Source organism: Hyaena hyaena, unplaced genomic scaffold, assembly GCF_003009895.1.
Source record: "Hyaena hyaena isolate Hyena2069 unplaced genomic scaffold, ASM300989v1 scaffold_327, whole genome shotgun sequence".
Taxonomy (NCBI): domain Eukaryota; kingdom Metazoa; phylum Chordata; class Mammalia; order Carnivora; family Hyaenidae; genus Hyaena; species Hyaena hyaena.
Genome location: NW_024080962.1, coordinates 1,596,943 through 1,621,771, shown reverse-complemented (window position 1 = coordinate 1,621,771; position 24,829 = coordinate 1,596,943). Strand labels below are relative to the sequence as shown.

General features: G+C 39.6%; 1 protein-coding gene across 1 annotated transcript in view; it reads right to left on the bottom strand.

Annotated features, from left to right (window-relative positions):
- Positions 1-6,762: 6,762 nt before the first annotated feature.
- Positions 6,763-24,829, bottom strand: part of CA8 (carbonic anhydrase 8) — an 89,546-nt gene continuing 71,479 nt past the window's right edge. Inside the window, exon 9 of the mRNA XM_039249123.1 lies at positions 6,763-7,757. The gene's annotated coding sequence lies outside the window, so the exon portion shown is untranslated. The remainder of the gene's footprint in view (positions 7,758-24,829) is intronic.

The window sequence follows — 24,829 nt, the reverse complement described above, 5'->3', positions numbered from 1 at the left end:
AATTAAAGTTTATCAAAGGAATTATGCAGCAGAGTTATTCTGGAACTGAATCAAGCCCAAAGGTGGTAAAACAAGCATATTAGGTAGATCTTTGGAGTGGCTCTCAGACACTTCTTAAGTTCTCCGGACTCTGAAACTATAGTGTTTCAGTGGAGGCAGGAAGGATAAAAGCCTTAGGAGGCAGTTTGTACAGTTTCACTGGGACTTCAGACACTGAAATGTTTCTTCAAACTCAATTAATGCCATTTCCAAATGGACATTCCTGTACAACCCGAAGTATAAAACATCTAGTACGCTTTGATAAAACATAAGCTAAGCCCGAGACAACACAGATTTTCCAATTTAAAATATTCTTTCTGTTTTGTTTTTCTCTTAAAAATGTCTGAAGGGTCGTGTTTCACCACCTCGCACTCTCTCAGCGCATCCCCGTTAGTAGTTTCACACGGCAGTGGTGCAGGAAACCACTCTAAACAAAGGAAGGGAACTTAGCAAAGAAGGAAAGAATGTTTCCGTGCGCATTTCCTTAGTGCCCGCATTACATCATCGCCGTACAATGCCCGCCTCATCTTTTTCATAAGGTTCTATTCTATGACCCAAGCTAATATTCTGTATGAAATTAATATAGGTTGTTTTTTATCATCGGAATTTTTGCTGTATTAATATGTTCTAAAAGAAGTGAATGGAGTCTAAGGAGAATGAGACTTATTGGGAGTCTATTTATGAACATGCCAGCTTGGGATCAAGTCTTGTAGAATTAAGACTTGAAAATCATCTGCACATGCTGGTTAACTGACTTTTGATTGAGAAATAAAATCTCAGAGTAATTAATTCAACAAGTGAATGACATTGTTATGTCAAGTTCATTTTCGTTTTAAGAAACTTTACCAAAAACTACGAGTCTACCCTCCATCACAATGATGATATTTGACACAAAATTTTGAAATATATGCTCAATCAAGTGAAAATTCCGAAAAGGAACTGAGACCCAGACATTTTGATAAATACACTATCTTAAACAAGGGGCTTTTACATCCAGAATGGCAACGTGAGGAGCTCCACAGACCTGCTACCTGAAAACTAACCATAAGTGATAGAATTGTAAAAAAGAAAAAGAAACTTAACAGTATGGAAATTTTTCTAAGGACATACAGCAAGAGAAGAGACATTTATTCAAGAAAATCTCCTACAGCTGAGTTAAAACAGGAAGTGTACGGAATTTGAGCCATAAACCCACTTTCCCTTACTCTCCCTTACTCCAGCTTAGCATGATTAAATCTCCACTCTTGGGGCGCCCGGGTGGCTCACTCCATTAAGTGTTTGATTTCAGCTTAGGTCATCATCTTGTGGTTCATGAGTTCGAACCCCACACTGAGCTGCTGTCAGCAGAGAGCCCACGTCCCACATAAGACCCTCTCTTTCCCCCTTTCACTCTGCCCCTAACTTCACTCACTCTCTGTCTCTCTCAAAAATAAATAAACACTTAAAAAATAAATAAATAAATCTTCACTCTTGAGAGGGGATGGCCAGGAAGATGGGGCTCCCCTTCCCTCAATTCCCAATCAAGTGATAGTAAAAAGGTTGCAGGGGCTAAGGCCCTGAGGGCTTACAGCCAAGAGCTCACAGACCTCTTCTTCCATGAGCCCCCACTCACAGAGCAAGGTTCTACACCAGGCTCAGCAAGCTCACTCACAGGCAACAAGTGCCCCAGCTCACTCATGCAGTGGTGTTGCATCCTGGGAGAGGCAAGCCACAAAGATCAGAAGTTACTACCCCTACCCAGAGCCCTGTTTCAAAGCAGAAGTGTCCCTCCACAAGAAACAAATAACTGACCCCATCCACAGCTCTAGAGCAGTGACTTAAAGATTGTGCCCCGGGCAAGAGGTGGTGGATAAGAGCAAAAAGCACCAAAGCTTTCTCTAAAAAAAAAAATAAACAACCAAAAACTAATTTCATTAGTAACAAAGTATGGGGGAGTTCAAGTCTAAGGGTGTTGTGGAAAATAATGGAGATTTTGGTGGCAAGTAATTAAGAGGAGACTATGAGCTGTATGAGGGTAACAAGTTAAATCACTAGCTGGTTTATCAGAAAGAACCATGGAAAGAGACAGCCAAGAATCCTCCTAAAAGGAAAACAAATTTCACAGCAGGCCTCCATACCACTCCTGCAAAGGGATCTAAATTTAACTAAACCTGGGGCAATTTATGCCTCAGGGCATTGTCAAAACAATGAAGCCATCCCCATTGGTAATCCTAACAGCTAGGTGTATTTGCAAGGCAAAGAGCTTAGCAGAGAGGTCAAGGAGACAGCTAAAGAGAGTCCTGTTACATTACTGTCATCCCAGGATAACTGTGCACATGCCGGAGTTATAGGTCTCTGAGGAGCCACATCACAGACTCTGCAGTACATGGAGTAATGGATTTGATAAAAAATAGTCCAGCCAAATTACTAAACAAACAAAGCAAACAACAACCAAGACAAATAAGAGATGGAAGGGGGTGGAAAGGGGGAGACAATGAGCACAGACTCAGAAAAATACTGGACACTTTCAAGTGCACTAACATATGGATAATGGGAATACCAGAAGGAGAGAAGAGAGAGAAGCAGAAAAAAAAAGTTTAGAAAAGCAATGATGAAAAACATACCAAATTTGATGAAACATATAACCTACATATCTAAGAAGCACAACAGAGCCTAAATATGCTCAACACAAAAAGATCTACACCTAGACACATCATAGTAGTAATGACAGATGGGAAAGGGCAGGTGACAGGAGGGGCAGGGAAAAAAGACAATAATTTGATAGCAGCAACATAAAATTGACTTGTCAGAACAAAACCCCATTAAACTTAATGGCTGAAATCTCATGAGAAACAATGGAAACAATGGAGGCCAGAGAGCAGTGAGATATCATTTTCCAAGTGCTAAAAAGTCAATCAAGAATCTTATATACGGCAAACTGTCTTTCAAAAATAAAGGTAAAATAAAGACATTCCCACATAAACAAAAAGAATTTGTTGCTAGCAGACTTGCCTTACCTGAAATTCTTCAGCCTGAAACCACGTGATCCCAGACAGTAATTTGAATCCACACCAAAAACTAAACAGCACTGGTAAAAGTAATTATGTAACTGTAAAAGGCAGTATAGTATATGTGCATATTTCTTCCTTCTCCTATTTAAAAAGCAATTGTATAAAACAATATTATATAATTATACTATTAAGCTTAGAACATATAGAAATGTAACATACTTGACAATAACAACATAAAGGAGGTAGGTGAGAACACAATGAGGAAATGGACTATGAAAATGACACAGATTGAAATGTGAACCCACAGAGCCAAATTAAAAGAACCAAAGAACCAAAAATGGTAAATAAGAAGGCTAATAAAAGAAATTCTATAAATAAGAAAATCTACTTGTCCCTTGTTTGCTTAGCTTCTAATAGGCAAACAATTACATAATATAATTATAATAACATATTATTGGGTTTGTCTATATACATATATATGTAAAATAGCACAATAATAATATTATTAACAATAATGGCATAAAAAGAAAAAGAGAGAATAGAGAAATACAAAGGTTGTATTGCTGGTCTCACTGTAATCAAGTTAATATAAATCTGAAGTACATTCTAATGAATTAACATGTATATAGTAAGCTCTAAAGCAGCCATTAAGAAAATAAAGTCCAGAGAAAGTGAAAGAAAAAAATCATTAAAGCAACTGAAATAGTACAGTGGAAAACATTCACCTAATGCAAAAGAAAGCAATAAAAGAGGGATAGAGAACAACAACAAAAAAGGCATGAGACATGTAGAAAACAGAAAGTAAAATGGCAGATATAAATCCAACTATATCAACAATAACGCTAAACGTGAATGGGTTAAACAACCCACTCAAATGGATGAAAAAATAAGATCCAACTTTAAGCTGTCTACAGGAGACACACTTTAGATTCAAAACTACAAATAGACTGAAAGTAAAAGAATGGAAAATACAGATCATGCAAACAGCAACTATAAGAAAATAGATATACTAATATCTTAAAAGATACTTTTTCAAAGCTAAAAATGTTTCTAGAGATAAAGAAGGGCGTTTTATGATAATAAAAGGGGGACACCTCGGTGGCTCCATAGGTTGAGCATCTGATTCTTGATTTTGCCTCAGGTCATGATTTCACAATTCGTGTGATCAAGCCCCACATAGGGCTCTGTGCTGACAGCACAGAGCCTGCTTGGGATTCTCTTGCTCTCCATCTTTCTCTGCCCCCACCATTTATGCTCTATCTCTCTCTAAAATAAACTTTAAAAGTAATAACAATAATGATAAAAGTATAACTCCTCCAGAAAGACATGAAGATTATAAACATATATGCACCTAACAACAGAGCCCAAAATATCTAACAAAAAAGCTGACAAAAATGAAAAGAGAGATAGATAATTCAATAATAATATTTAGAGCCATCAATATCCCATTTTCAATAACGGAAATGGAATGATCAAGAAAATAGAATACTTAAACAACACCAGAAGCCAACTAGACCTAACAGACATCTACAGGACACATCAAGAGCAGAGTGCATTCGTCTCAAGTGCACATAGATACTCCAGGATAAACCATACGCTAGGCTGTAGAACAAGCCTCAACAGATTTAAAAGGGTTGAAAACATGCAGAATAAGTTCTCTGACCACAATAGAGGGAAATTAAAAATCAGTATCAGAAGTCTGGAGCTTCATCAATATGTGGGAATTAACCAACATACACCTAAATTATCATGAAGTCAAAGAGGAAATCACAAGGAAAATTAGAAAATATTTAGAAATAAAACAAAAATATAGCAAAAAAACCCTTGTAAGATGCAGCAGAAAGCAGTGCTTAGAGAAAAAAAATTTTTTTAATATTTTTACTTATTTCTAGTTGAGAGAGAGAGACAGTGTGAGCAGGGGAGGGTCAGAGAGAGAGAGAGAGTCACAGACTCCGAAACAGGCTCCAGGCTCTGAGCTGGCAGTCAGCACAGAGCCCGACGCAGGGCTTGAACCCACGAACCGTGAGATCATGACCTAAATGAAAGTCAGACGCTTAACCGACTAAGCCACCCAGGCGCCCCGAGAAAATTTTATAAATGTATATGGCTTTATTTAAAAAAAAAAGTCTCAAACCAATCATCTAATCTTCCACCGTAGAATACTACAAAAATCACAAACCAAACCCAAAGCAGGCAGAAGGAAGGAAATAATAGATTAGAGAAGAACTTCATGAAATAGAGTATAGAAACATAGTAGAGAAAATCAACAAAATCAAATACTTGTTCTCTGAAAAGAGTAACAATATTGGCAAGTCTTTAGCTTGAATGACCAACAAAGACATACTCAAATTATCTTAACTGACAAACCTTCTAAGGACAATATTACTTTACACACCATCAGGTACATTAATTACCATGAATCAGTGGTGCTTTCAGATGTGTAAACTATGTGCAAAAGCACCTGTTTGTTGCCTTTTTTTCCTGTTAGATAAACAAATCCACCCTAAATTACATTTCAAGATCCATGAAATGTGTCATTTATCCTGTTAACTACACCCCTACACACACACACACACACACACACACTTTTGCTTTGGGAAGTTCCTTCCTCAATTTCAGGGTCCATTACATACCTTTTACTTTTCCTTCCCATGACACCACCAAAACAGGATAGATCCCAGATCAGTTATTTGCACTTTGGTTGATTTACAAATGGCCCTTTCAAATTCATTCTTGCATAAGCATCCCTACCACCCGCATTCATACTGAGTCTAAGGTACCTGAATGTGAAATGAAGAAGGGGTTTTCCATATCAAAGATTAGAGAGCCTCTGCACAGCCTACCAATGGACACCTCAAGCTGAATCGAGTAGTTCATTTAAGTCTTTTGACTCAAAATATATGTGGTGAGTAAATTTGGTTGCTTCAATTAAAAAAAAATTGGAGGGGGAAATATGGACAACTAGATATTACCCTAAAGGACATATGGATTATTTTTGTTACGCCCATTTTGTATTTTTCATGGAGAGATGGTTAGAGACTGCAAGGAGCACTAGATGTTAAGTCCCAGAACATTCCCTGGATGTTCACTTACCAGCTGTGTCAGGAGCAAAGAGGCTGGGTGCCCGCACACTCTTTTGTTCCAGGGCCTGAACACAGGCTCTACCCAAAGCATGCCAGGGTGTCTTTTGACTCGCTTCTCATCCACAAGACAATGACCTCCTGTCTGGAGGTCGATGACAGATGAGGCTATACTTACAGCCAATGTTCAGTGTGTGTGGGGGGGGGGGGGGGCATGTTTCAGTCTAGGAGATATTAAGTGTTTAAATAAAGTTTGGTAACCATTTCTCCATTTTTGCATACCCGAAACAGCAGAAAGGAAAACTCCAAGGGCTTGTCTCCATGTCTCAGAGGCTCTGCCTGAGGCCGCCCTACTGTGGTCCTAAGGACAGACCGTGGCCCTTCGCAAGCCCGGACTTCTCCTCACTCTGCTTTCATGCCAGTCCTTTCTCTCTCTGTGTGAGGCTCCACCACGGTCCTTCTTTGCTGCCATTTTCAGGGATACTCAGTGTGGCTTTTATTTGTATTTCATGTTTTCACTACGACAGCCTCTACCCAACACGCCTAAAATCTCACAACACACACGTATTGCACCTATGTGATTTCCAACTTTTTGCATCACAAAATCCCTCCAAATTGGGACTATGAAATCTTTAGTTTTACAACAGCAATTATAACAACAGATAACATTTATTAAGTACTGCTTTGTGCCAGGCACTCTACTGCTTTACACAAATTATCTCATTCTGTCACATCTAACTGCATCTAAGCATATGCTTACATTTACCAGTAGCACTTAAAGTTAATTAAAGATATTATTGATCACCTTGGAAAGCAACGGCTCAATATACTAAAGTCCACAGAATAAAATATTTTAAGGTCTTACAAAATGTACAACACGAAATTACTATAGAATACTATTAAATTTACGCTTCTATCATGGAAAATAAAGCTATTCCTGGTATGCTGTACCCACTTAATTTTTATCCTATTTTTATGCCTTTCTCAAACTCCTAGAAACGAGAGCTTCCAATATGTCAAATAAATACAATTAGATTCATACATTCAATTTGATCCTTTGAGAAATATATAAAGTGATTTTGTTCTTGCATTAACTCCCAAATTGTTTTGCATAATAACCAGCCTGACATTAATTGTGGTATGAGGGCTGAAAAACAACACGAGATATGACTTTTACTAATCCTTCACATTCCATTTTCAAGCCCTGTGCTGTTCCTGATCAAAACTCTTATTTATTATCAAGAATCGCATTATTCTCCGAATGAGTGAATTTTCTCGTGGAGACAGGAAATGAAGGATGGCTAACACTGGGAATGTATTTTTCCCGTCTCGGTATTAATACATGATATATATGCATATTAATAACAACTCTGAAAACTAGTTTCATTTCTTCTACACATAAGCAATAAACAGTATGTGCAAAAATATGAATCCTAGCAGCAGTGACTGGGTACATAACACTGCGTTTCTTCTGAGTGTACGGCCATTTCTAATATTTCATCAGAGCACGTGTGCAGGCAACTGTCACAGGTGTTCATCAGAGCTGGGTTAGATGAAGACAGACAATGCAGGCTTTGAGGAAAACTGAAGGTGTGGCTCAAGTTTCCGTTTCTCATCCACCGGCACTATAGGATCATTGTCTTCCTCCCTGGGGCAAAAAGAATGCATCACTTATGTTACTGACAGCCGTCCGTGGCAGACTGGGAAGTCTTTTTAACAGTCCAACAGAAGACAGAGAACACTGAGATTTCATAAGAAGAGGTGGAAATTTCAAAGATCTCTTCATGCTCTAGTTTGTCATCTCTGCAATTTTCCCATAAAGTCCTACCATCCTTTTATTTCGGTGACAGAACCTACGAACGCAAAATTTCACAGAGATAAATCTTTTCAAGCGAAATAAATGCTTGAACTGCTAAACAACAAATTTGTGGATCGTGCTTAATAATACAATTGAGCTTTAAGTTACTGTCACTAATTTCATATATAATAATCACAGATGGTAAGTGCTACTTATAAAGACTACTTCCTCCCAGTCTCCAAGTAACTTTGCAATTCAATTCTAGGAAATGGATAAATAATAAATACAAAATAATCCATGAAACAGTAGTACTTTTGGGGATAATGAATTTCCCATTTAGGAAAACATTATCAGCTAAGATTTTGTTTCAGTAACATCTACTCACATTGCCAGTGATGGGAGTGGCCAGCTGTCACACAGTGCCTGTAGGTTAGCTTGTCCCATATTTTGGACAATAAATACCTATTAAAGTTCAGATGCACACGCTGTTTTAAAACTAATTCATTTATTTTTAAAATATAATTTACTGCCAAGTTGGCTAACACACAGTGTACACAGTGTGCTCTTGGTTTTGGGGGTAGATTCCCGTGATTCATCGCTTACATATGATACGCAGTGCTCCTCCCAAGAAGTGCCCTCCTCAATGCCCATCACCCATTTTCCCCTCTCCCGCCCTGCCCCCATCAACCCTCAGTTTGTTTTCCATATTTAAGAGTCTCACGGTTTGCCTCTCTTCCTCTCTGGTTATTTTTTTCTCCTTCTCTTCCCCCCAAGTCATGTTTCTCAAGTTCCACATATGAGTGAAAACATATGGTATCTTTCTCTGACTGACTCATTTCACTTAGCATAATACTCTCCAGTTCCATCCACATTGCTGCAAATGGCAGGATTTCCCTCTCACTGCCATGTAGTATTCCGTTGTGTATAAGCTGATCCATTCATCAGTTGATGGACATTTACTTTTTCCATAATTTGGCTATTGTTGAAAGCGCTGCTATAAACATTGGGGTACGGTGTGCCCCTATGAATCAGCCTAAATTTACTTATTTTTGAGAGAGAGAGAGTAGAGGGCAAGGGCACAGAGAGGGAGACAGAGAATCCTAGGCAGGCTCCATCTTATCAGTGTAGAGCCAGACCTGGGTCTAAACTCACAAACCATGAGATCATGACTTGAGCAGAAACTGAGTCAGATGCTTAACCAACTGAGCCACCCAGGCACCCCCAGATGTAGATACCTTTTGACCTGAAATTATATTCCTAGCAGCTTATTGTACAGATATAACCACTCAATCATACAAAGATGTTATGTGTAAGGATATTCACTGCAGCAAGACAAGGGAAATTAATGACTTCCTTCCTTAATAAAGTACGATGCAATAGAGCACTTTAAACATGTCCATATATGAGATGTGGGCGTGGATGTGTTGTACACACACACATACACGTGTCTACCCATGTATGCATACATATGCATATACATATGCATACATACTATTTCTGGCACAATTTATTAGGAAGTATTTGTAATGCTGGGGTATACTTTTCCAAACTACATTTCAATGAAGACAGTCATAATCAAAATGTTAAGATCTGGGATAGAATTTCAAAGGCAAAATAGGACTTTGTGTATATATCTAACAATTATAACTCAGTAAATTCTAAGTCAAAGTGACTCACACAAAACTGCTGATCGCAACTGTGAAGGCACAGCATTCCAGAGCTAAAACGAGCCTAAAGGTCATGATGTATCAATTTTCTACCAAAGGAAAATAACCTGGAGTCCCCCGTTTCCAAAAATGTGTTCCACGTAGCTAAAAATTAGTTGGAAAAATGAATCCCTGTTCCAAAAAAACTGTAGAAACTCTAGTTAAACACAGTAATACATGGTTCTTCTATACAAAACCATCTCCTAGGCTCTAACACACTGATGTGCCCTGTAAATCTCCAAAAGGAGGTTATGACATCCAGGATTCTCTAAATTTATAGACAATCAGCTCGTGACCTAAACACCTTAGTGGATATCTTAACTGCTGCACAGAACACATTTGGAAGAGGCTAGTCTACAAGGCACCTATATTCCAAGTTTATGAAAGAAATGAAATTTCATTTTGAGAATCTATGAAACAATACTGAAGATTAAGCTACCATGGTCTAAAACATCAATTAAAAAAAAGATAGGTAAGTAAATATGCAGTCTCCCTAATCATACGAATTCGGGTCTTAACTCAAAGCACTGGAACACTTGCACTGCACATCCATCCAAAGGGCAACAGAAGCACATCTCATTGGTGACTCATTCATTTTGAAGCTCTAAGGGTCTAATGTAAATGGTTCTCAACAGATGCCAAGTGAATTCTAATCCACCAGAGTGTGGACTCTTCCTGGTGAATGTAGGCACTCCCTCTGTTAAAATCTCCCTCCAGGAGAAACTAAAGATATCCCATGCTTACAGAGCTTTCTCTCCTCTACAAGGGCCTGAGAATGATCTTTATATTAGCTCCCCAGCCCCCACCGCACCCCTGCCCAACCTCCAAGAATAGATGCTTGAACTTGTTCACTGCAGACATCAGGTTATGTGGGAAAATATTTCAGTTGATCACAGTCTGGAGCATGGATTCAGAATCAGAGAGACCGATTCAAATCCCAGTTTTGCCATCAACTTGCTGTGAGATTTTAGGCAATCTACTTGCCCCTTCTGAGCCTCAGATAACAACAGCTACCTTCATAGCGCTAGGACAACAGATAAGATGTGACAACTGGGAATCCCAGGCACATAACTAACTGAGCTACCAGTGAGGACTGCAGTTGATTTGACAGACGTCTCACTTACCTGAAAATTGAACCACGCTATGGCCTACTATTTTCCATGGCAGGTGTTCAAAATTTACTTTTCAGAATTTCAGAGAAGTGTTTATGGAATGGAACTGAACTTGATCTCATCTGCACCGTGTTCCTAGAGCATTATCTGGCCCACGGCAAATACTCCAAGAAAAGGCAAGCGTGTGTGTGCACACATACATATAAAGCATAACAAAATGACAGTGGCAACTTTATTAATTTTATTCATTTTTAAAATTTATATAAAAATTACACATTCACATAAAGAGTTCTAAAAGGTTTCTTATGAAAACTATCAGTCTCCTGTCTCTTATGCCACCAACTTCCTCAACTCTTTTAGTCAATTATTATATTAACACCACAGAGCTGGAGTGTGATGGCCTTACTCCTTTTTGATTTTGAGTACTGTCTTTTGACTTCCCCCACAGAGAAAGAAGATAGGGTGTTCTTTCCTCCTGTTAGATATCCAACACCCCCCCCCCACACATCACCCATGTGCATATACACCCTTCCCTCACTCCATCCTTCTAATATGATTATATAGTAATTTTGGCTGGATCATCTTCTATTATTTCTATTATTGTGAGAATGCAAATATTATTCAGAGCTGAATTATGTGCATTAATGTAACGTTAATTTTTTCTGCATAATTTTTTTCTCGGGAGTAAATAATTGTTTTTTTTTTCATCTTAGTTTTCTCTGCACTCAATCCAAAAGTACTTCCCAATTGTCTGACTCCCCAGAAGCTAAAGACATATCGTGCAGTCTATCCATTTCATCTTTCTGGAAAAAGTTTTAGAACCTTCTCATCTCACATCGGGACTCAAAACCTCTACCCCTACACCCTCACTTGACAATCATTCTGGGCATCTCCGTTGCCATAATCTGTTTTCTTGGCTTAGTCCATTTTGGTGAAGCACATCTTCTAGTAGCTTCCTAGGAAATAATTTTCAATAACTGTGATATTTAAAAAATGACTACTTGAGGGGCGCCTGGGTGGTTCAGTTGGTTAAGCATTCGACTTCAGCTCAGGTCATGATCTCACGCTTGTGGGTTTGAGCCCCACATCGGGTTCTGTGCTGACAGCTCAGAGCCTGGAGCCTGTTTCAGATTCTGTGCTTCCCTTTCTCTGCCTCTCCCCTATTCATGTTCTGTCTCTCTCTCAAAAATAAATAAAACAAAAAAAAATTTTTTAAATGACTACTTGAAGTATGACTGGGAAAAAAAATTCTGGTTGTAATTTTCTCTCAGAATTCATGCTTGACTTTCAGCTTCCTGTGTTGCTGTTTACAAGTCTGATGTTCCAGGGGCCCCTGGGTGACTCAGTCAGTTAAGCATCTGACTCTTGATTTCAGCTCAGGCCATGATCTCAGTTTGTAGCTTCAAGCCCTACATTGGACTCTGTGTTGACAATGAGGAACCTGTTTGGGATTCTCTCCTCTCTCTCTCTCTCTCTCTCTCCCCCTTCCTCCAGTTTTAGCCTTTTCTCTCTCAAAATAAATAAACTTAAACTTAAAAAATAAATTAAAAAAAAAAGAAGTCTGATGTTCAAATTTTATGTTGAGTTTGAATTTTTTTTTCTTCATGTTAATTCCTCCCTCAGTGTCCAGAAATGATAGTGCCTTACTGTGGGTATATGTCGATCAACGGTGCTGGAAATTCAATGGGTGCTTTCACACTGTACATTTATGTCCAGGCGTCCTGAGAAAAATGCTTCAGTGACTTTGTTGCTGCCTTCTCTCCTCCATTTTCTCTATCCTCTATTTATTTGAATACTGGGCCTCCTGGACTGGCTCTCCAACTTTCTTATTTTTGTATCTCCCTTTTTTTTTTTGGCTCTAGTTTCTAAGAAATTTCATTTCTGCCTTCTGACTCTACTATAAAAGTTTTCGTTTCTGCCATCATGTTTTCAATTTCCAAAAGCTTTGTAGAATATTCCTTTTCTTCTTGGCATCCAGTTCTGGTTTCATGGCGGCAATTTCTTCCCTTACCTCTCTGAATATATAAATGATCCCTTATTTGAACTTTTTCTTTTCCTAAGTATTTATTTCTTATACCTTGCCTTTTTCTGTTTATTTTGGGCTCTTCCATATTACACATTTTCTTCAAATATCCTTAATGGCCCCATCTAAGAATGGAAACAACCATGATAAGAAAACCTGGGTGAAGGCTCTGAGCACACAGCGGGCATTTACTTCTCTGTCCTGCCTTCACCACAGAACGGACTGGCTGAGCCATTTAATTTTTTTTTAATATATTTTTATTTTAATTCTAGGAGAGAGAGAGACAGCGTGAGCAGGGGAGGGTCAGAGAGAGAGGGAGACACAGACTCTGAAACAGGCTCCAGGCTCTGAGCTGGCAGTCAGCACAGAGCCCGACGCGGGGCTCGAACCCANCTTTCTTCAGTCCTGTCATCTGCCCTTTCACTATATTCCTGTTTTGGCCCCAGCTGGCCAAAGTTTCCTTGCACCCGGAGGACTCGTAAAACACCAGCTTGCAATGATATGTGTTCCTTCTTTTTTTTTTTTTAATTTTTTTAAAATGTTTTTATTTATTTCTAGGAGAGAGAGAGAGAGACAGTGTGAGCAGGGGAGGGTCAGAGAGAGAGGGAGACACAGACTCTGAAACAGGCTCCAGGCTCTGAGCTGGCAGTCAGCACAGAGCCCGACGCGGGGCTCGAACCCACGAACCGTGAGATCATGACCTAAGCGAAAGCCGGACGCTTAACCGACTAAGCCACCCAGGCGCCCCTGGGCCATTTAATTTAAAAAGTCCCCGGGGCTGCTCAGATTCTCCAGAAAGAGCCTCCCAGCCAGCCTCCTACCTAGAGAGTAGAGGCCTTTCTGCCCATGTCCTGGAGGCCATGTGGGGAAGGAAGGAAGGTAAACAGGAAGATGGGATTTAGTTATCCCATTTTTCAGTGAGGTGTCCTGATACTCATTGTGCCTATGTCCCGTGACAGAGAGACTCGCTCTTCATCAGCTTTTAGTCACTGCAGATGACTTCAGCTCCCTCTCACCCCACCTTCTAGAGATTATCTGCTGCCTCCAATTCCTGAGACTTTGAGAGATTCTGTCACGTAAACAGGCTTGTTCCTCACATCTGCTAAATTTGTTACCTCACAACCATCTGCTTCCAGCTTCCAAAATAGTTTTGGTGCTGTCTCTTTTGTTTTCTCTATCCTTGTAGGTGTGTCACTTAAAAAAACAATCTTTCCTGTTATGTTAATGCGATTTGTGGTGGAAACAAAATTAACTGCCTGTGTTCAGTGGATTATCATTATTTGACACAAAAGTTCTTTTTTATACATTTGTGTATTTTCGAAAGTTTCTACCATAACTGTATTACTTGGTAATCAGAATATAAACGTACTCAGTAAAACCATCTAAAGAAACAATACTTTCAATATATAAAAGTAATCAGGTTGATTTGCTCCCCCCTTGGGCCCTCCCCCAAATACCCATTTATATATATAGAAATATTGAGAAAGCTTAACTCTAAAAAAGAATGTTCTATTATACGATGATCTCTGTTCATAACGAGACCCTGAAGTATGGCCACCTCCTAATAAGTCTTCTAAATCATCTACTATTTCAGTGTAATTGTAACAGATGCTATCTTTCGTGTAACTATTTCTGAACTTTAAATCACCTCCAATGAAGAGACCCTAGGGAATGAGTGCAAATCGAATCACTCCTGGGAGAATTTCCTGAAAAGATACCAAAAGTAAGCCAGCATGGACAATTAAAAAATAACACTAAAAAATAATAAAGTAATAAAAAGGCACGCTCGCACACGTGTCCTGCTCCTCAGATTGACCTAAGTTCTAGTGAGTCTGGCTCAGCTCATTGGTAACCCATTAAAGCTTCCCTCTATAAGTAAGAGAATTCAGTGTAAAATCTCCAAAATAGTAGTCTTCTAAGAAATAGGGGTCTGTTAGACATGAGGAGTCTCTCCTTGCGAGTGGCTTCTGTGTCCTGTATGCTAGAAGCACACTTTCTCAGGGCACTTTTCACAAACTGCTTTAATCTGGAGTTAGTGACGCGCCTGATCTACTCCCAACACTAGGCTGTAAGCCCTCTTGGGGAGAGTCTGATTCTGTTTACATTTTCACACACACAGTATGCCCACTAATAATAGCATCAGGTCAAGGAAGGAAAATAAGGAAAGGAGGAAGAGAAAGAAAGAGGTCAGGAGTGTCCTGAAGCATTTGAAGATACAAAGAATAAACAGTGAGGAAAAGGCCACCATATTTGCAAAAAGAAATCGAAGCGTATCAGAAGTAAGAAGGGGTACCAGATTATTTTACATTATTCGGGGAGTCCTATATGGTGCAGTAAGCACTGAAATTAGAAAGGAGATTATTAAATTGTCATTATTTACGTATGTGATCATGATCTATTTAGAAAATTCAAAATAATCAGCTAAAATGTTATTGGAAACTAGGTGAAGGGTCAGTTAAGAAAGCCAAGGACAAACCTAAGCAATTATTTATTCAATGAAGAAATATTAACCAATAGAAAACTATAATGGAAAATGATACTAATCAAAATCGATAGTGAGAGCAATAACAATAATAACAGTAATAGCTCACATGCGGAACGCTAACCGTCTGCAAAGCCCCACGCTGTGCATTTTACATTATTTCACGTCACCCGCACATCTCTAGGAGGTATTACTCTTAGTACCTTTACTTCATAGAGGAGGAAACTGGGACTGAAAGAATTTCAATAATTTGCCCAAGCTGAGGAACCCACTGGCGGTGATATGCTCCCATCAAGCCACACCCAAGGTTGACTTTAGAGCCCAAAGGCACGTCCTATAGTCAATCTATGAGGAACATAAAAACTTCAATAGGCACCAACTCATGCACTACTCCTGGATACAGATTTGACTCTAGAAAGATCTCAATTCTCTTTAATGTACTCTATATATTCAGTGCAACCCAAATGTAATGTTCCAGCAAGATTTTCTTTTTCTTTTCTCAAACTCTGTTTCCTACCCTCTTTTCTTTTACTCTTTATTTCAATCCTCCCGATAAAATGATCCTATAGTTTATCTGGAAGGAATAAGCATGTGAAAATAGCCAGGAGAATTCTGCAGAAGGGACTAGTGAGGGACCTTATACACCGAAGCCCGCACAAGCGCCTCAAGCACTGCGGGAGATGCGCGTGAACAGGCGGGTTGGAGCCGCCGGACAGGGCCTCCGGGAATAGACGCAAGTAGTCACGGGTTTCATATGTTGTATCATAGTGTTATTCATTTTAGTCAGAGGGGCAAGGATGAAGAATCTGAAAATAGTTCATGTTGGCCAAAGTGAGGAGGAATGTGGTTACTGGTTAGTGGAAGCATAAATAGATACGACTCTTGGGAAAAGTAACTCGCATATATATGTACTTAATTCCAACTCTCTGACCCCGTCATCTCATTACTAAGAATGTTTTAAGGAAACAGACACATAAATCAACCATTTTGATTATAGCCAAATGCTATAAATAACCCAAATTTATAATAATGAGGATGTACAATAATGTACCATGTGTAGTAATAATGTCCTCAAAATTTAGAGACATACTTAAAGGTAACTTATTTATAAGTAATCATTTAAGGGGTACCTGGGTGGCTCAGTTGGTTAAGCATCCGACTTAGGCTCAAGTCATGATCTCGAGGTTTGGGAGTTCGAACCCTGCATCAGGCTCTGTGCTGACAGACTGGAGCCTGCTTCACATTGTGTGTCTCCCACTCTCTCTGCCTTCCTCTCACTTGTGCTCTGTCTCTCTCTATCTCTCAAAAATAAATAAAAACATTTTTTAAAGTTTAAACAATTTCTTAAAAAGTAATCATTTAGGGGGTGCCTGGGTGATTCAGTCAGTGAAGTGTCTAACTTCTGGTTTTGGCTCCGGTCATGATCTCACGGTTCATGAGTTTAAGCTCTGCATTCGGCTTCACGCTGACAGTGTGGAGTCTGCTTGGGATTCTCTCTCTCCCTCTCTTTCTGCCACTCCCCTGCTCGCTCTGTCTCTCCCTCAAAATAAATAAACTTAAAAAATATTAAAATAAAAAAATCACTTTAACATACGGAATGTATCTATGTATTTAAGGACATAAAAAGATATATTATCAAGCGGAAAAATAGCCTGGGGCACCGGGCTGGCTCAATTTGTAGACTTGATCTCGGAGTTGTGAGTTGAAGCCCTACACTGGATGTAAAGCCTACTTTCAAAACAACAACACACACAGAGAAAAAGCCCAGATCCTATGAGGTGCCTGACTGGCTCAGACATTAGAGCATGTGACTCCTGATCACGGGGTTGTAAGTTCAAGCCCCGTGTTGGGGGTAGACATTACTTAAAAATAAAAAATATATAAAATCTTTAACAAGTGAGAAAAATAAAAGCAGCCTGAATATAATCCCATAAAGAACATTATATATCTACATATCTCATAGGAGGTAAATGCACAAAGAGATCAAATGGACATAAATAAAAATAAAGCCAAGTATTCATCGAATACTTATACGATGGGCCAAAAACATGTTAAGCACTTTACATTATCTCCTTGTACCTTCACCATCACACTATGAGGCACCTATGGATGTCGTTTAAGTGATGAGGAAAATAACTTAGAGAAATTAGTAACTTTTTTCAAGCTCACACAACTCAATAGTGGTGAAGTCCAAACAGAACTCAAGATGCCCCCACTGTGCTATGGGGCCTCCATGTTCAGCCCAGTGCTGGTGACGTCTGTCACTGACAAGAGGGTTGGGGACATCATTTCCCTGTACACTGTGTCAACTTTCTGTCATGAACATGTATCATATGTAGAGACATGGGAACCAGGAACAAAAAAAAGAAAGAAACCAAAGGTGACTCTTGCTGCAGCAATTTCAATAGGTAGATGGAAGACGAACACATTTCAAAGAACTGAGAAGGAAAACGGAGATGAGAAAGAGGTGGAAGTGTATGGAGTGATTTTTCAAAAATGGCAGAAACACCTTCTATGAAACATTCGATCGGTGATGCAAGTGTACATTGGTGAGGTGGGGAAACTGAAGGGACCCCAGGAAAAATTGCTTTTGGGGGCTCCTTTTCCTGCTTTTAATCTTGCTGGGCCCCATGCCCTTGCCCTCCACATGCCTCACAGAACAGACAACGCACGTCCTCGTTGCAGAGGAGTCAATAGTTTCCTTGGAGTCTTCCAGCACAACAGGTGACATCTAACGAGTGACGAGGCAGGGGTCGTCATGAATGCTTCCCCAGACCCCCGGCTCCAGGGCACCCCTGACTTCCAGAGGACACCGAAACACTCGTCTTTGTTCCCGGAGGCCTGAGAAGACACGTGCACTGGGCCACAGTCCGTGATAAAACCCCCAGGTCCCAGGCAAAGAAGAGGCTCGCTCTCCTCTTTCCCTTCTCGAGTCTCCCAGACGCTCTATCTGCACTCAATGCCCGCGGTACACTCTGCTCTCCTTCCTCTCGGCTGGAGTTTGATTTCTGTCCTGCACGAAGCCGAGGACTATGCTGGCTGCTCCTCCAGGACCCACTCTAGGCCGGCGGCCCCGGCGCGCCCGCATCACGAGCAGCCCCCGCAGGGAGCGTGTCTCAGCAACACGCTACCGACGAGAACACGCCTGTCCCTTCTTCCCGGGAGTCTCAGTCCCAGGAAAGCATCTAAAAGACATAAGGAGGCAGGTACCTACCAGGACTTCATATCGTTCTGCCCTTTGTTATTTGAAATGTGGGCTGGTGACAAGAGCTCGGGGTTTGCGGGTAAGCCTACCTGGGTCTGAATCCTCGCTCTGCACTTTCCTGGCCGTGCCCTTGAGCAGGTTAGTCAACCCCTCCTCAGCCTCAGTTTCTCTCTAAAATGAAAGTCAGAACACTTGCCTCCCAGGATTGCCGTGGGGATGAAAGGAGAGAAAAATCCAGTACCGTGTCTGAACTGTGAGCAAAGAACTCGTTGTTCTCCTTTCCACCACTCACTAATACGTAGAACTTAGAACGCATCCATAAACTTTGATCAGAACTCTCAACTGAATCATACGGCTTGGTAATTTCTACATTATTCTGCATCAGAGTATCATAAAACATGAAACTTAGCTTTTAAGATTGTTCAGTAGTAAACCTGTTCTGATACTTGGACACTTTCTCAATCTCCATTAGCAGTAAACCAATTAACAAAACTTTTCTACACTACAGTGAGTCACATTTTTCTTCCTTCTTCCCTAATCCCTGGTGTGCTGTAAGGGTGATTGAGTATCTAATTACTTCTTAATTGAATGCACGTATTATACATTTTTCACTAGTTCAAACTTAATGCCTTTAGTCCAGAAATCAGACTCAATGAAATTAAGTTGGATTGGGATTTGGGCAACTATTATAATGAGAGAAGGTTTGTATTATGTCTAATTATAAGTAAATGTGGATTTTAGCATTATTTCCTATGGAAATATTTCAGGTACAGGAATGTGCCATAATGTGACTAATTTAGATGATTAATAACATTGTTATTCTTATTTACAATCTTTTATTCCTCATTACAGTGATTTTATTGCTGGGACCCACTAAATGTAATCATTCTTTAAAGAAAAGATACCATTGGAGAATTGTTAGTTGTGCCAAGATTAGAATGAACATTCACATCTGTGAAAAACTAGATGACTTTCTCTGCAGCATAAAGGTTATACAGGAATTCTCACATGCTTCCAACAGAAGAAAAACATACATCTTGGAAAACTTGGGATACAATCAGTTACATTAATAAAAAATATTTATTTATGGCAAACCATATAAATATTACTATCAAAATGGCATTCCAAATTCCGTTAATACTTCCCAAAGAGACTATTTTATAAGGGTTTTTTTTTTTTCCTTTTTCCATGATACAGGAGTAAAAGCCTGACATGGATGTTCTCCACCCACAAAGGTTGGTTTGCTTGTTTCTAGATACAGGGAGCAATCATCTGAAATAATTGAGTTGAAGACCTCTTCGGGTAGATGACTAGATTAAGTAATTTTTTAAGATCCAGTTCACCAGCATGCTTCTAAGGGGGCCTACAAAGATTTTCTGTAGACAAGCCCTAATGACCTTTACGAGTTTCTAACCACTAAAAGTACAACGGGAGTTCTAAAATTTTGAAGGGGGTTAAAAAAGCACTGTAATAAAAAACAGAAGCCATCCAAAACCAATGTGGTTTTCTTGTTTCAACAATTACCTTATTTTTGAGAATGTGTTGGCTACCTAGTGGCAGATTTGACTGAAGAAACCTCCACATGACCTAACAAATAACATATGATTCTGCCCAAGATATTGGGTATTGTCTAGGTCATTTTAGCTTTGTCTATTACCAAGACAAGTTTCATTTGAAATGTTTATTTAATTAAAACTGAAGGAGCCCCCGATATAAGGCAAACCTATATACATACACACACCCCCCCCTAAGATCTATGCAGTTTAAAAAAACAACTTTTTATGGCACGTTTTTATTAAAAATATTTCAAAATACATTGTTTCTCACCCTTTTGAGCAACAAGTCAATATCTGTCTTTCTCTAACATGGTGTCTCCTCTAAGGTACCCTTTCCCTTCTTCAGAAATGGCTCCCGTCCCTCATAAAGAGGTCTGGGGTAGGTACCTCCGCACTCTCATGCCAAAATTCTTTCCTCATCCTCCTTCCATTTCATTTTCATGCTGAGATTTCAGATTCCCTAGGTTTTGCTATATGTAGGCAATTTGCTGTATATAACCATCAGGACCATAACTATTACATAACGAAATGAAAATATTAAAAAGAGGACTTCAGTCATTTTGTCCTGCTTCTGTATCTCCTTTGATTAACTGCCAACGCCTAGCTAAGTAGCAGTAGATCTAACTCAGGTAAGTTTCCCAAAGCCCGTCTTCAAAAGACTCTGCACCCTAATAGTAGATATTTAAGTGAGATGCCAATCACAGCGTCTTTTATTATGGATGGCGAGGACAAACTACAGTACCACCTCCGAACTCCAATGGCAGATGATGCCAAGTTGTCACAGCATTCTTCCCACGAGGCTCACAGGTGGATTCAGTATCTTTTGCAAACAGTCACAGTTGACACAGATGTTTGAGGGCTCCACATTATCCCGCTCTTTTAGTTTTATAAATCTTTCTTTAATAATCCCATGCAGAAGAGAGGCGAATGGTCTTGTGACAGTCTAGGTGAGGGATGAGGCTAACTGCATGGGGTGTGATGTGGGGGACAGGGACACAGAGACAGGTGGGGCAGCTATCAGAAGGCAAATCTGCAGAACTGGATGATACACTGGAAATGTGAGATGAGGTGAGGAAGAGAGGTATCAAGTATAACTGAGGTTTCTAAGAGAAGTGGAAGAGAGCCGGGTCTTTGGAGAAAGATCATAATTCACTCTTCTGTATACTGAGGTTAAGATGTCTTTGTCACATCCAAAAGGAAAGACATGCAGGCAGTTGGGCGTCTGACTCTAGAACTTAACAGAGAGACCTGGTCTTGGACTATAAATGCATGCGTCGTCTGCATTTGGTGGTAACAGAAACTGCAGGTATAGATAAGTCCCCTACAAAAAAAACCACGCTTCACGGGTTGGCCTGTGAGGACTCCCAACAGCAAGCGGCCTCCTGAAGGTCCATTTGAGTGCTGAGCTTTTATCCTTCCCTAGTTCTGGGATGACTACTTTCCTGTCTCTGCAAACTTCATCATGAAAAAGAGAAACTCAAGAGAATGGACGGCAGATTAATGAGGAGGAAATTGAAATGAGAGCCTCTTTAAAAATACAGTTTTCTTACGAAGTCTCAATGGAGCCAAAAAATTGATTTGGGGGAAATTACCAAAAACGAGCGTCCATGATGTAAAAGGCATAACAGAACATGTTTAGATAAGGTAACCTGGTCTCGGTAATTTTTATATGGAAAATATATTCTCTAGATTTAAAATCATGAAACCTACCATCCTTAAGGAATGTTCACCCTACAAGTTAGCCCATGATTGCAAAATATGCTCTTTTCTTCCTCCCGAACCCAATTTTGTTTTGATTGATGAGGTGAGAGATAAAAACAAAATCACTCCCCAATTGTTACCCACAACAGATCGTGAACATTTCTAAGACATAAAAAGAAAAAGGGTAAATATGGACGCAAGGATTATTTTCCCTGTTGAATAATCTTGAAGAAATGCCTATACAGCTTTGATGTTTTTCATTCTCGGGTTAATAACAATTTTTATATCACATAATCAAAACATAATAGACAGGTCGAGCACCCTTGATATTTTGGCCTTTTCCTGAAATCATTTTGAAATCCTCTAGGAAATCCATTCCATTTTCAAGAAATTCTATATGATATAGTAAATAGAAAACAGCTATATCCATCAAGTTTTTCATTTCTCACCCTAATGCTGTGCATCAAGTTAAATTATTAGAGTGAGGAAAAGTCCAAGTTCTATTGACTGAAAATATGGCTTTGAGCTTTCCATTTTTCCCGGAAGGATAATAGCTTTTACCTACTTGGTCATTCAGAGTTGACACTCTCCCTTCCCCACAGCCCCCCCTTTTCTGTAATGCCTTACCCTTTTCTAGCCTGTAACTCTTCTTAGGTTCTACAAGAGAACTGACATGAAAGTGATGCTTCTGATAGCATTATTAAAGCTAAACACACAGCATTATTAGTTGCAAAAGTGCATGTGGGGAAGAGTTCAACAGAGTCCGGGACAGCTTCAACTGTCCCAGGAAGAAAACTGAGGGCAAGTCTGACAAAGGGGTCATTCAAAGTCATTTGGTTAATAACCCCTCTTTTTTCTTCTTTTCTGTTTTCCTTTTTTCCCTAACTTAATTGGAGGCATACTTATATTTTTCCTCATTTCAAGGGTGGCGGGCGGGAAACTATTTAAAGAGCCTTCTGGCATTGGTTTTATAGCAAATAAATATTATCATTAAGTATAGCTCCTGTAAACGTGCACAGCTTAACAATATTTGAGCCATGGGGGAAACAAGCAAGTCTTTGAACAGCCAGAAAAGCTTTAAATACTGGACTAATACTTCATGAAACAAATAGGCAAATAATCATCTCATCAGAACACAGGTAGCAATGTTAAGATACCAAGAGCAAAAGTAAACTGTTTGCTATCTTTGCATAACTTTTATGAACTGTACACTTTTGTTGCACACATGTGTCACATGGTTATTTTATACCAATGTCACTGGGAGTGACTAGAAAGGATTGACTCGATTTTCTTCTCTACTTTTTGCAATGGCTTTTAGACTTTAAAAAGGTACCTATTTAATTATGTAACTTCTAAAGAAATACTTATTTTGTATTTTTACCTTGTACAGATTTTTATATATGTATCTATGTATCAAATAAACAAATGCCAAATAAAAGGCAGAATGGGGAAAAAAAGTAAACTAGACCTATCGGTCTTGTTTTTTGTTTGTTATTACACAGATGCAGTCCTCATACAGCAAATTCACTGGGTAAAGGATCATCTCATGTCCACTGGCCCAGAAATCTGAACTAGCACTGTGAAACTAAAGAATTTCTAGCACCTGGATGAGTTATATGCTAGTTCTTGAAACAAGTATAAAACCATACTTCATACTTCTTAAATGGTAATATAAAAAGTCACAGATTATTCATGGAATAATAAGTCTTGGTTATCAAAGCCCTCCAGATGTCTAGACATGTCATGCAAAAAAAAAAAGTCATTTTAAGTCCAAAAACTAAAGTTATTTTAGTAAGACATAGCTAAAATAAATCTGAATTATTTTAAACATTTTTTAGAGAACTACCAGAAATTTCTTTCCCCTTTTCAGTTCCAAGAGCTTAGATGAAACATTCACGCATTAAATTCAAAGTCTGACTGTCAAGTCATTCCACTTTAATAAAAATTTGAATTACCGCCCTTAGGGCATTATTAAATATCAAATAAAAAGCACACATCCATAAGTTTGACTTCCCAATATAATTTTTATGTAGAACTATGGCTAGATTTGTATTACACATTTCAAGACAAAAGGGTCAAAAATGGATTCAGAGAAGGGTGACGTCAGAACCACAGTTGCCTTTGAAAGATTTCCTCCACCATTCTGAGGAATTTGGGGGTAAGTGACCTCCTTTAAGTAATCTCGGCCACAAAGATAAGGACACAAATCCAGCCTCCTTTTAAAAACCCTAGGTCATAATTAATTTAAAGCCTTGAAAAAGGATTCTCTACCTTCCCATCATATAAGGAATACGAAGTATCTGAAATAGACATAATCTAATCAACAACATTTTGGTCTGTGTGCACGTGTTGGGGAGAAGGAAAACCAGTGATGGTTATTTAGAGATTTAGAGAGAGGCAACTCTGGCCTTGAACTAGATGTGGATCAAAAATTCAAGGTAATATCTGATTTCTTAAAAAGTATCGTTTATAGTTACTGAGATTCACAGGGTACACTAAACCTAGACTGGAGAAATTAATGAATCCACGTTCACCCAACCTCCCCGCACCTCACGCCTACCTCTCTTATGGGGCTGCTCTTGTGAACCCACGCTCCCTCCCTTCTCTCTGCTTCAATCTGCCACCTCCCCTCCTGCTCTCACCCCTAGGTGCACCCCCATTCCTCCTTAAATAACAAACGCAAGTCATGGAAACTCCAACTCTACAAACCGCTGCCTCCTGCCTCCTTCTCCCTTGCGGTCACAGCCTAGAAAGTGTCCATTCTCCTAACAAGGCAGTCTCCACATTTGCTTAGGATTTCATTCCCTTTCTTTTTCAGTAGTCTCTCCACCCAGCGTGGTGCTTGCGGGCCCCCAGGTCAAAAGTTGCATGCTCTTCCAACCGAGCCAGTCAGGGACCCCATATTTCACCCCCTTTCAACTCTTCAGAGACTTCGCAGCTGGGATTAGCCTGTTTGAGACATGCCATCTCGATCGCCTCCCATCTACTGGCTCATCACCCCAACATACGGACACCGCTAGTATTTCATGTGTGTGTGTTTAAAAATTAAGTGTTTCCCAATCCCCTTCCCTCTACACGGCTTTGGCCTTCTCAACAACAGCTGCCACAGGGCACCTCCCCCCTCCTCCTTTCAAACC